The 12,491-nt window shown below is 43.7% G+C and overlaps 1 protein-coding gene across 1 annotated transcript in view; it reads right to left on the bottom strand.

The window, feature by feature from the left end:
* Positions 1-12,228, bottom strand: part of LOC135401389 (uncharacterized) — a 51,368-nt gene extending 39,140 nt beyond the window's left edge. The window contains exon 1 of the mRNA XM_064633778.1: positions 12,041-12,228. The gene's annotated coding sequence lies outside the window, so the exon portion shown is untranslated. The remainder of the gene's footprint in view (positions 1-12,040) is intronic.
* Positions 12,229-12,491: the final 263 nt, after the last annotated feature.

Raw genomic sequence — 12,491 nt, 5'->3', positions numbered from 1 at the left:
GACGGTAACGCCCAATTTGTGACGGCTCGGTGAAACGAAGTCGATGGGGCCTGAAGGGTTGGCCTCAATACACGAAGAACAACACTTGACAATCGCTGGATTTTACTACTGGGTTGTACCCACTTTCACACTGCGTCTTCGAAACCTTGTATCACCACATGTGCTATGTCAGTGTGCGGTGCCCTGCACTCCTGCACAAAACAAAACTTCACTGCATAAGACGCTCCTAGGCTATACCGTCATCCAGGGCCGGTGCTAGGGGTGTGCGGGGCCTGAGGCAAAGGCACATCGCGGGGCCTGTTTCACACGATTAAGTGCATACTTGATATTAAAAAAAAAAAGGTTGAGGGCTTCGTGCGCGGGGCTTAAGGCGGTCACCTTACTCCCTCCCTCCCTCATCGCAGGCCCTGCCGTCATCCCTAATGAATCCTTCTCTCCGCAATTTGTTGAAATGCTTGCTCCTTTCTGTGACACTTATGCAGTCATGCACTCTACACTGTTAAAAATGAACTTCACCGCATAGCACGCTCCTAGCCAACCATAATATCGAATGATATCGTTATCTGCCCTGATTTGTTAAAAACGGGAGGCGTACGCCTTTTTGTGACACTTATGCTGTTCATAATTGTCACAAAAAAGGCGTACGCCTCCCGTTTTCAACAAATCAGGGCAGATAACAATATCATTCGAGATGATGATTGGCTAGGAGCGTGCTATGCGGTGAAACTCATTTTTAAGAGTGTACACGCTCTGCACCAACCATTGCCACGAATGAGAGTCTTATCGCTTCTGATTTGAAAAAGAGAGGGTCGTGTACGCCTTTTTGTGTGTATTTGAATGTATCATAATTGACACAAGAATGCGTACGTCTCGACAGGTCTCACCAAAGAATCTCCGGGCACGAATCGTGAACCGCGGCTTACAGACGACGGATTTCGTCTTCACGTGAGGAAGATTTAAATGGCCGCGGTATGGAATAGGGTAATCCGCGAGAAAATCAAAATAACGAGTATAAATGACATGACATTTGCAGACATTTACATTCGGTACGTGCAGAAATACCATTCACCGGAATGTATAACCCCGGTAGAATAGCTTCGGTGCGATGGCCTCTTTCCAATCCAGTCTCAGCACTATTTCGCTTAGGACTATTTCGCGTTTCTTAGGCTCATCGAGCGAAATTGTCCACTCAAGTGATGCACTTTTTCCCCAAGAATCCATATAGTATATAAACGCCGTTTCCTGTTCTCCGCGTACGGCTCTTTAACATATATCCAACCTCGTAAGAGCATCCCGCGGAAGCCATCGTTTTTCGAAAACGTCAGTGACATAAAAAGTGCATCGCACTAAGTATGTGCATTGTCTCAAGTTCAGCTTTGAAAATTCATTAAGGTAAAATCCGACAACGGATAAGGAAAACCTACTCAGACCAAAGAAAAAGGAGAAGAAGAAAGAGAACGTACATTACGCTTGATGATCCGTTAGTATACCAAGGTTCGTTTTTCCAATTGCCTTTGCCCCGAAATTTTTTAGCAACCTTTAGATTGCTCGGTGTAACAATACGGAACAGTATAACGACCTCGGGCTATATGTTCGTGTGTGATAAATTTGTCCGTATGGAATTTGTTCTGTAATGACCACGACAAGTATACATACGGCAACCATGTGGGTGCTTTTTATCAAGTACATCAAGATGTTGTCACGTAAATGTGCATGATTTTAAAGGCACGCTTCTTTAAATTGACATTGAATTTGGAAAGCGAAGTGATCCTGCGTCAGTGCGTCTGCTGGAGCCTTTTATACCCACCGTACGGATGACACTCAAAGTGGGGCGTTACTGCGAAGTGGAGGGCTTTCAGTAACTTTGTTGGCTTTTCGCAAATGAGATATTGCTGCACTCATACCAGAACCTGTTCAAAAGGCGCACCAGTCTCGCGATTAAGGCGATGTTCGTTGCATACGAAACTAACTCAACGATGTTATTTACAGTGACAGCGACGTTATGCGCGCCGTGCGAAGGAAAACAGGATTGTTGAGCTTCCTTATGAGGAACAGTAGAAAATTTCTTATGCCGAATAATGCCTGCGTACTCGAGAAACGACGCTTCCCGCCGACGTGGAGTAGCAAGCTTCGGTGACTCGCTTGTGGTGTCTTCCTGTTAGAGCGATGTTTCCTCTTACAACGATGTACGTCTATTATATGCGAAACCTGCAGGGTGTACAGCATTAGCCTGCATGCCCTGAGGCATCTGATAGGAGTGAGTCGATACTTCTTACGTGGGAACTTCTGTGTCGCGCAGCATCTTATTTTATACATAAAGGACACGAGTCTTATACCCCTTTTATGGAGTCTTGTCCTGTTTTGTGCATTTGATTGTTCGCTCCCTTTCCAAAACCCAAACCTCAAGGATATATGTATTCGTCATAATCCTTTTATGCTGAATTGCTGTGCGTTTCGTCAGTTTGTGACCACAGGAAATAGTCAAGTCCACAATGACCAGGGCGTGCTCACTTTAGTACCCTCATAATACGACGTTAGTTAAACACGATGAATATATTTCCGAGACAGGGACGTCCGTATACTATTTGAGAACGGATCATGTCCCGGTAAGGACAATGGTAATTCGTGATTATAACGATCCGATTACGGACGAGTATAGTTGCTGACATTAATCTTCCAAACAAAAACAAAACGTCGAATTCATCTCTTTCTATTATATCCCCTATTACGTACTATTTCGATAACAAAATGAGCGCAAACATGCTGAGGTCAATGAAACAATGCTCGCAATATCAAATGGTCGAGTTGCAGAAGCTATCTATACATACATATCGTCTAGACTGATGGTCCTATAGATAATAGTAGGGAACGGTGTACTTTCCGTGTAATGATTCTCTGGGCGGGCGACCGGATGGAAGTGTCACGTGTATATATGCAGTGCGGATGGACGAAGTTCGCGTCTGTTTGTCGCTGACCGGGTTGCAGCGTTTGCTATTACATACATGCAAACGGAAGAGCTGTGTCTAATGTCTAAAGTACCTGCCATTGCGCTGCGATGGCTGCATCATGCGAAAGGGTTCATAGTATTGTTTATATATGTATGTCTAGAGCTAACAATAACTATGATGATGCTCGCGATGGAGTTTTTCGTCCAATCAGAAACGGCGTCCGCGTCGCCGTTGTCTAGGAAGAATAGTAGGGAGAAAAAAAGAGAGCGTCGTCAAGACTTTGCCTCTCTCACTCAGTCTGGGTGTCAAAATTTCTGTTTTTGATGTGTTACATTTTTACAGAGAACACTAAAACAAAAAGACATTTCAGCTTTCTAAAGATTGAATATCTACAAGCTTTCACGTGGTGGACCACGCTTCATCAGGTACAAAAAGAAATTTTTTCAAGGCACAAACATAGTTTTTCTTATCGTACCTGATTAAGCGGAATCCACCACGCGAAAGCTTGTACGTATTATATCTTTATATCTTCAGTGGCTTTTTTTTTTATATTGTTCTACAGCCCTCTCCGGATTGGCTCACGTTTGTTCCCACGTCTGCCAACATTTTCCATGTAAAAAATCAAGAAAAGGGGCAGTATCACTTGCCATGACGGCAACATGCCTCATGTATGTCAGAAAGTGTAGCTATCCATGCAGCTCATCAGCATATACACGCATTGCAACATATATCACGACTAGAATGTCACGACGAAAAATGAAACCCCGAGGCAGATGAACAAGCAGACGAACACCACAAGTTCTCGGCGTGTTCATCTATGTGTTCCTCTCATCTTGGCATTTCATTTTTCATCATGCTTCACCAGTTATCCCGCATTTTGATTCTCATCCTATGAATGGTATGTCTGTAGCGTGCAGGACAGCCAGCGTCTAATGTGTATCATGTGCTGCCATAAGAATCACAAATGACCCAGTCGCTCATTAAAAGGACGATACAATGACAACGTCTGTCATGCAGCAACATTCCTCTACTCATAACGCATTCATTCACATCCTTGTCTGAATGTAAATCTTTTTGCATCAAGGATGTCGTAACGACTTAGCAGACGAATTCTGAGAAACATAAGGCAGAACCTAAAAATAAAATAAAAAAATAAAAATAAAGATTCCTGATGGAATCGTGAGCTGACAAAAGGATCGGAACAAAGGAGAAATCTGGCGTGACGGAATGGCCTGCAGACTCTGCAGATTGCTGGGAAGAGAAATCCAGCGTGGAAGGGCCAGGTTGCACGGAAACGGGTTCTATGGCGAATATCGGGTTTGCGCGCATGCGCACCGCACCCCCAGACACTTTTTTTCACGGTTCAGACAGAGGTCAAGGTGAAAGTGGGGAGAAGAAAGTTCCTTTCCCGCAGCCACTTTACTAGGCCCACACGCGGAGAAATTAAAAGTGAAATAGAACAAGATTGTTGCAGACAGTGGGAATATATGCGACGTGCAAAAGCGCGTTACGGAGTTTATGCGTGCATTTTTGAGGGCGCCGCCTCAGCGGCGAAACACGCCACCACATCATCATTACTTATTTGTTGGTGTTGTTGAGGAATAGTATGCGAGTAGATGATGAACGCAAAAATTATTTGTATGAATTGCTGTCAATTTTGGCTACCATATATAGAGTACATAAAATAATAGCCCTGATGCAAGCATTCACTAAACAAATGCTAAGTATTCGGTACAACCTACCTGCATTAGAACAAAACCAGGTTAATGTCACATTTCACTGCGAATTGTTCGGAGAAATGTGCGTATAGTTCTTGGTCGTCTCGTATGTCCTCCACACAGCGCGAAAATTCGAATTTTTCGAATACGGAAGAGAATAATTGCATATTCGATTCGATTTCAGAGTCGAATATGGAATTCAATATTGGAATTTCGAATCGATGTCTCTTCAAAACAGATTTTTTTTTTTTTCGAATAGGTCCGAAGTTGCACTCGTGTACGTGCAATAACTTCACAAAAGAGAATATAAGACAAAGTGAGCGCCGTTTCATACAAAGATCTTACGCTGCGTGCGTGTTTGGTATAACTATCTGCTTCCGTATTCGCTTCGGTTACATAACTGTTCGCAAATATATGTAACTATATGTAACTTATTCGCTTCGTATCGCTTAGGTTTTAAAATTACTATTCATATTGCGCGACACTCTTAAAAAAAAAAGTGTTATTGTAACTCCTTTTTGGGAGTAACCCTTGCCACATATATCACTCCCTTTTGTATTGTATTCTATTGTATTGTACACTCCAAAAGGGAGTGATATATGTGGCAAGGGTTACTCTCAAAAAGGAGTTACAACACACCCTTTTTTTCTAAGAGTACATTGTCATCGTGACACTGCATATGAGTATGACATAAGGTAAATTATGCGCGAAAGGTTAGAATTGTCAGCAAACAAAAAAGATGAAGAAAATATCTCATTGCACCTAACGGAGGAACAACAAAAACAAAAACACGTAGTGACAATCAGTGGGAAAACAGAGGAAAGAAGAAAAAAAAAGAGAAAAACCCTCGTCTCTCTCATGGTTGGCTGTAGCGAACTGTGAAGTGGAATTTCCCGACTTTTTTTTTTTTTTTTCTGTGCAATCACCCTGACGTCATTGCATGTAAATGTAATGTATTCATGACGCATACCACGCATACTGCGTCTTTGGGTGCGGTTCGGACGCACCAGCGACGCGTGGTTTAGCGGTCGCGCGCTCCTCCGAGCGCTGTGCAGTTTTGTTTGGTAGTACAGGTACATAGCGTTTCCAAATCTCAAATTTGGACGACGTTTTTTTCGTCTGGGAGAGCTATATGGTAGTCAATATCACAGACTCGAGCTGGACATAAACGTAAAAACAAGGGGGGGGGGGGGGGATAATGGCAGGATCGGCTCGCCGCTGTCGGCCACACAGAAGTGGGCGTCGTCACAACTATAGCCCCCCCCCCCCAAAAAAAAAAAAGAACGTAAGAAGCTTTACCTGCATAACACGCTCCCGACAAATCATGAACCCCAAAGAGATACGTTAATGGTCACAAAGAGGCGTTCTCACAGCGCTTTCAACTGATGAAGAGCGATAACAGAATCAGTCGATCTGCACAATGCACTCTAAAAAAAAAACAGAACTTCACCGCATAGCACGTTGTCCGCCAACCATTGCTACGAATGATAAGGTTACCGCTTCTGATTCGAAGAGCGAGGGGGGCGTACGCCTTTTTTGTAGCAATTTGGATATAACAATTGCTACAAAAAGACGTACGCCCCTCTCTCCCTTTTCAAATCAGAAGCGGTAACCCTATCGTGGCAGTGGTTGGCGCACAACGTGCTATGCGGTGAAGTTCTGTTCTGAGAGTGTAGAGTTATCACTTCTGACTCGAAAAGACAGGGGGGTGTACGCCTTTTTTGTGGCAATTTGGATATATGACAATTTAAAGGTGGTGGTGGTGGAAACAGCTACAATGGTGGTGATGGTGTACGATCGGCACTTTCTCCTGTAGGTTTCGCCACATTGCCACAAAAAGGCGTACGCTTCTCTCTCTGCGAATGAGAAGCGTTGCCGCACAGCGTGCAATGCTATGCGGAGAAGCTCTGTTCTGAGTGATGTTGGCCATCAGCATGTTATGTGGTGAAGTACACCGAGTGCTCAATAGATAGCGGAGTAGCTTTCTAAGGTTGAAAAAGTGCAACTTTCCCGGTAACACCACGGAGGAAACAAAGTAATACCAGCGCATAAACACCGCAAAATATATACGATGCCAACTCACATGGCGTGACAGTGGAGGGTAACAGCCTCCCGAACGCCGAGATAACGCCCGCGCATCATGTTTTTTACAACGATATACGAAACAAAGATGGGTGGGTTAACCTTGAAAAATAGACGAGTTCCTAGAGTACACCTTGAATATGCGCTGCGTTGGCAATAATAAAGTCGTTCGCAGCCCACTCGGTCACGTGAATATCGCATGTGCCACCTACACACGCAAAAAAGAATATCTCCAGAGGGTCTACAGCTATAAAATATGCGTGTAAAGCAGTGCGATGGCTGTGCTCCATACGCAACAGTAAAAGGACAATAAAATAAAAACAGTAAAATGAAAATATTTAAAAAATTGCGTCCCCCAAACGACGATTTCGCGCAACACTCAACATAATTAATAGTGTTGGCCTGCACAGAGAGGTACAACTGATAAATCGCTGACAGAATAACGTTTGAGTACCACATGTAAGACCCATTATTTGCATATTTAGGCCATTAGTATTAAGCAATTAAGACAACGACACGTCGCACACAGCCGGGTGTTGACAGCACTGATCGACGACTCTTTCGTAGCAACACGAACTTCTCTGAGTCTCAAAACGTTCAGTCTCGAAAGGTGCGCATGGTTGTCTTCTTGTTCCGTTTTTGTGCCTGCTTCGATCTAAACATGTGCAATATCCAAGAACCCCACTTGAGGACTTTAGTACGTGATTTTCATTGTTTATGGAAGTAATTTTGGAAGCAGTTAATTGTTTGTGGAAGCACCTGCACCAAACCGTAAAGCCCCAAAAACGTTACATTAAATTTCCCAACTGTCAGACACATCGTCAAAACACCCTTTTTACACTTTGACCGGTGTTTACTTCCAACACAACATACCTTCGTTAGCTAGCCAGCTACTTATACGTTTGCCTCGGTATTATTCGCGGTTGTTGTTCTACTGCGGCTAAATAACTTCGCCCCCCATCGCAAACAAACACGTTCCTGTACACGTAACCTCGTTTTCGGACGCGCAGCGAAAGGATATCACGCTTCTCGGCCCATACCCGTTCTGTAACAAGAAAGCCCTACATTTTCTCCGATCCTCACAACACCATCCCTATACCGAGAAACCGGCTGCACCCAAAAAGCTCAACTTATCAGTTTTCACCCGGATCCCGGTTTCACACTATATGGGACCACCGTATAAACACTGCGGCTACTTCTCATTAGTATTCTACACCGGGGATCTAATTATAGTCTCAACGGAGATAAAAAAAAAAGGATGCCCGGAGCGTCATCCTCTTCATCCGAGGAACCACATGGTTGCCTCTTTCTGTGTCAGGTATTTGGAGCTTCGTCCCTCTTACATAATGCGGAGCGCTGCACTGCACTGTATTGGAGACGGTATCGGCATGCCGAGTTCAAAGCGTGAGTCATCCAAATGATTTATCGAATGCTTGAAGTGAGGCCAGTAGCCATCCGTGCGCTTAGACAGATCCCGGCTGCCAGCTCATTATCCATTGTGCGAAGATAGCCGGCAGAAAATTGAGTGCACGCACGCTGATTGTTGGCAATGAAGAGAGGGGTGTGTTCGTGTCTGTGTGTGCCCAGATGCCCTTGAAATAATATGGGCGCTCTGTGTTCCCTCCACCCCCCCCCCTCCCCCGATTTCTACGGAGAAGAGGTGAAGAAAGAGAAAATGACGAGTACATTATGGGATTAATTGAAGAAATAAGTGGTGATATTAACGAGATGGCGTATATATATACAGGCCAGCTGGTAGGAGAACTCTACAATGTAAAAGCCTGAGTCTGTGGGCACTCAGAGGGACGACACGAACATACGACTCAAATAGTGTTTGAGCCAATGTGTTCGCGTCTTCCTCTGTGTGCCCAGACTGCAGGCTTTTACATTATGGTGGTATTAACAATGTTGTTGAAATACTCGTAATTGTTGCGGCATCAGGGATCTGCCCAATATATCGTTCATCCTCTGGGGGTGTTGGAGTTCCACAGGCGGCGTGACAGACATAATTTCATACGATTTATGGCGGGCTAGAAGGCCCGCCATATTCATATTCATTCTAGCCCGCCATATACGATTTCCAGATTTTTGCTATGCCATTTTTTCGTCTTTCTCTCTCTCTCTCTCTTAATGGGGGTGCATTAGAAGGGTACAGGAAGGTGCTCGGAAAATCCTTGGCGGGCATGAACGTTGCAGAGGTTGTTTTGCATAAAGGTGTTTTTTCATAAGATGCAGGCATGCTTTTGGGACAGACTGTCATTTCTGTCACTTTTTTTTTACGTTTTACGTTCTCTCTTTTTCTACACATATCGTGCGTTAACTGATTCTGCTTCTGGTAATCAAGATAGAAATTAACTGTTCTGTGAGGCTGGAACACTGTTCGTCCGACGGTTTGTGTGTTACAACCCTAAAGCAGTTACCTTTAGCCTTGTCCACCAGAAACCACTACCTCGCCCTGTGTGTGTGTGTGCGTACACGAGAAGAGTACCAAAGAACCTGCGCCAGTGTAGCGTAATGGTTAGCGTACTTGATCACCAATCAAGAAGCGCAGATTCAACGGCAGCATTTTAATAATTTCGCATTTTAATAATTTCTTAAATTCGACAGTCCTCTTCAAAAGCTGCGTCATGATGTAGAATTTAAATCTCAAAACAACATTTCCCGGTCGCGTTGATATCCAATCAGTGGCAGGTATACGAAGAGAGTTTTCTTTTTAGCCGAAGGATTCATGAATCACGTGTTCTCGCGTCACTCGGTTATTACATTACGCAATCCCTCTTTTCCTGTTGCTGCTCATTAGGTGATTCTTTTTATTGTTTCCGTGATGCCAGTGTTTTTATGCCTAGTCATACCTCGAAAGCACACTCAACAACGGTTCTTTCGAATTGTTTTCCGCGTGACAGCTTGAAATAATGGGTCATGCCGCATGGACGGAAACATTGTTTCACCCTACCTACGTCACCGGCCTTTCGCACATGATTTGAATTGCTTCAAGAGTACGGAGGTCGGCACCGTGGACCGGGCGACAATAATTAACCATAATAAAAACAAAGTGCCGGTAGAGATCTCTCAAGTATAACTTTACATTTGGTGACGCCAACGCTACATCGATCCGCAGTTCACGCTACACCCCAGAAGCATAGCTATATAATGACTCGCAAATACCAGAAAAATGCTGCGTTATCACATCCTGTCACGTGAAACTAACATAGATGAATATGTGAAAATAAATTACTTAAATAAGCTATAAAAAAAAAAGTTGCAGAAAGTTTACCTTCAACGGTAACAACATATCTCTAAAAAACTTCGATCACAAAGCTGATTTACTTGGCAGAGTATGACCTGTGGCAATGAGACACCTAACTCATTATCCTCAATAATAAATTTGTTGATTTGTTGAATAATAAAAGCGTTGCGCGATTCGGTACTTTGAATACGTTACAAACACAATTGATCCAGCGAGTGAACAACAAAAAAAATACCATGCAGTTGGCTTCTTTTGCAACAATCGGAACAACCCTCCTGGCATGCAGTTTGTCACTAGCACTGTACCCCATTGACTGTCCGCGACGAAATTCGTCCACTAGTTGGTCTGCATTTATAGGCCATCTTATCAGACGTTCTCTCTCGACATTTCGCAAAGTGATGTAGTCGAGAACTTCCTTAGACTGTTTCTGAGCAAAACGCAACAACAATGTCACGTCTGGCTGTGGCCACAAGTCTCGCAAATAGGTCATCAATGGACGCACATCGCTAAATCAACGGAAGCAGGCCCGTGCGATTGTTCTGCTCTGTCGGTAACAGGAGTTCGACACGGTCCCTAACGGAACAATCGGTTCGATACGAATACAATATCGTGTCCAGAGTCACGAATCAGCTTGTTGATGTCGATGTTGACAAAAAAAATAATCAACTTGTTTCTCATCCGTCGTATTTCTTTGCTATAAGTGTCCCTGATGTGTTGTGTATATATGCCACCGAATTTTTAATGATGGATATAAGAACATATAGAACACGCAGGTACGTATACCTGCTCACAGAGGTGCTCCATTGTCGTTGTTTTTGGTCACAGTTGACCTGTCGGTGACTTTATTCGCCGAAATACAGCCGCCACACATAGTACATAGGAAGGAGTTCACGATAACTGTTCCGGAAATACGGTAAGCGCAAACTCCTTTGAATTAGCTAAGACACGATGGCGGTGATCTATCTTTTGACAGGTTCCCTTATCTTATCGTTTTCGAAGAGTGCTTTTGACCGATTAAAATACATACTAAAACGATAAGAAAAAGAAACAAATTGAAACATACATCTTACGCATCAGGGTTCTGGTTTACAGGAAACAAAACTAGGCGGAATACTATGTATACATATATGAGTTTGTACGATGGAGAAGTTTAGGCGTAAAGCTATGAGAAAGTGTTTTTGAAGACAAAAGGCTTTTGCCACGAACTTGAACATTTTTAACAATATTGCTGGCAAAAGCGATACTTCACTGCCGGGCGAATTTTCCATTTTTGGCACAAACAAGGAGGCTATAATGAGGCAAATATAACAACTATATCGAGCTATCAAAGTACATCACGTATATCAGGCACCATGTATCGACTCTCCGCTTCGGCATCTGATTGAGATCAGATTTTTGATACGGTGAACAACACCATAGAAACGAAGCACTGCTGACGATAATCAATGTTCGATCTCATATCTTGCTGTACGAGGAAGAATTGCACTTTCTTTTTTTGTGCACCAGCTCAGCAGCAAGTTAGGAAATGGGCTCAACTACAGTGTCTCCGACAATACGTAGATATAAAATAAAATTTATGAAAAAAAAACAAAAAAAAACTGACGCATAATTACCAGCGTGTTATTGTGCGTCATAAGAGCACTCTAATCTGCATTTGTAGTCCCCAGGATGTTCAGGTACGCCAGAAAAAAAAAAAAAAAAAAAAATATTGCAAAGCAAATCAGTGAAAACAATGTTTACTGTTCGAATGTAAACGAAGTGCGATGCATACCGATAAGCATAAAGAGCGGCATAAACTATATCGTCATCTTGCTGTGGGCATGCACCTCCACTCGCCGGTTATTTTCGAAATACCCATATCCTTTCAAGTAGCAATTAGACGTAGCACACTGCCAATGATGTCGATCGAAGAAATTCAAATCTGCCATCGGGCACCGCGTGCACACCCAAACAGCTGACGGTTCACCGACAAACAGCGCGAAAAAGAAATCACACGAAGTCGACGTGCGTGCCATCCATAATCAAAGATAGTTATCGCAACATACCTTGATTGTAATGTACTGTAAATTCCGTCGCACTTTTAGCAATCCGTCCCAAAAATCCAAAGGAAACCCTTTCTAGAGCCAGAAGGCGACACTAACAACCAACCAACTTGTTTGGCGCACGGCGTTTGCAGGCTGTACAACAGACGACGCGAACCAAAGCAGACGCAGCTGTCCCACAATTCCACAGGTGTGACGTCAATCGCAAAGTAGAGGAAGAGGACACAGAGGGAGAAGGGGGCTATTCAACCAATGAAGGCAGTGCTTCGGTTGCCCTTTCGCCAATAACAATTTTGTTTTATATGCGCGGCTTTTCAAAATGTTTGAAAACGTCATCTGCCGAACTGCAGCCGTATGATGTGACAAGGTGTCGGAAGGGGCCTGTTATTCTGTTTGAATCCTCACGGGCTGCGCTCGATGCACAGGACAGCTCACGGAGTGGACGTTTCAAAGG

This window comes from Ornithodoros turicata, chromosome 7 (assembly GCF_037126465.1).
Source record: "Ornithodoros turicata isolate Travis chromosome 7, ASM3712646v1, whole genome shotgun sequence".
In the NCBI taxonomy this organism is placed as follows: Eukaryota; Metazoa; Arthropoda; class Arachnida; order Ixodida; family Argasidae; genus Ornithodoros; species Ornithodoros turicata.
Note: the sequence above shows the minus strand (reverse complement) of the source record. Positions and strands in the feature narration are given on the sequence as shown.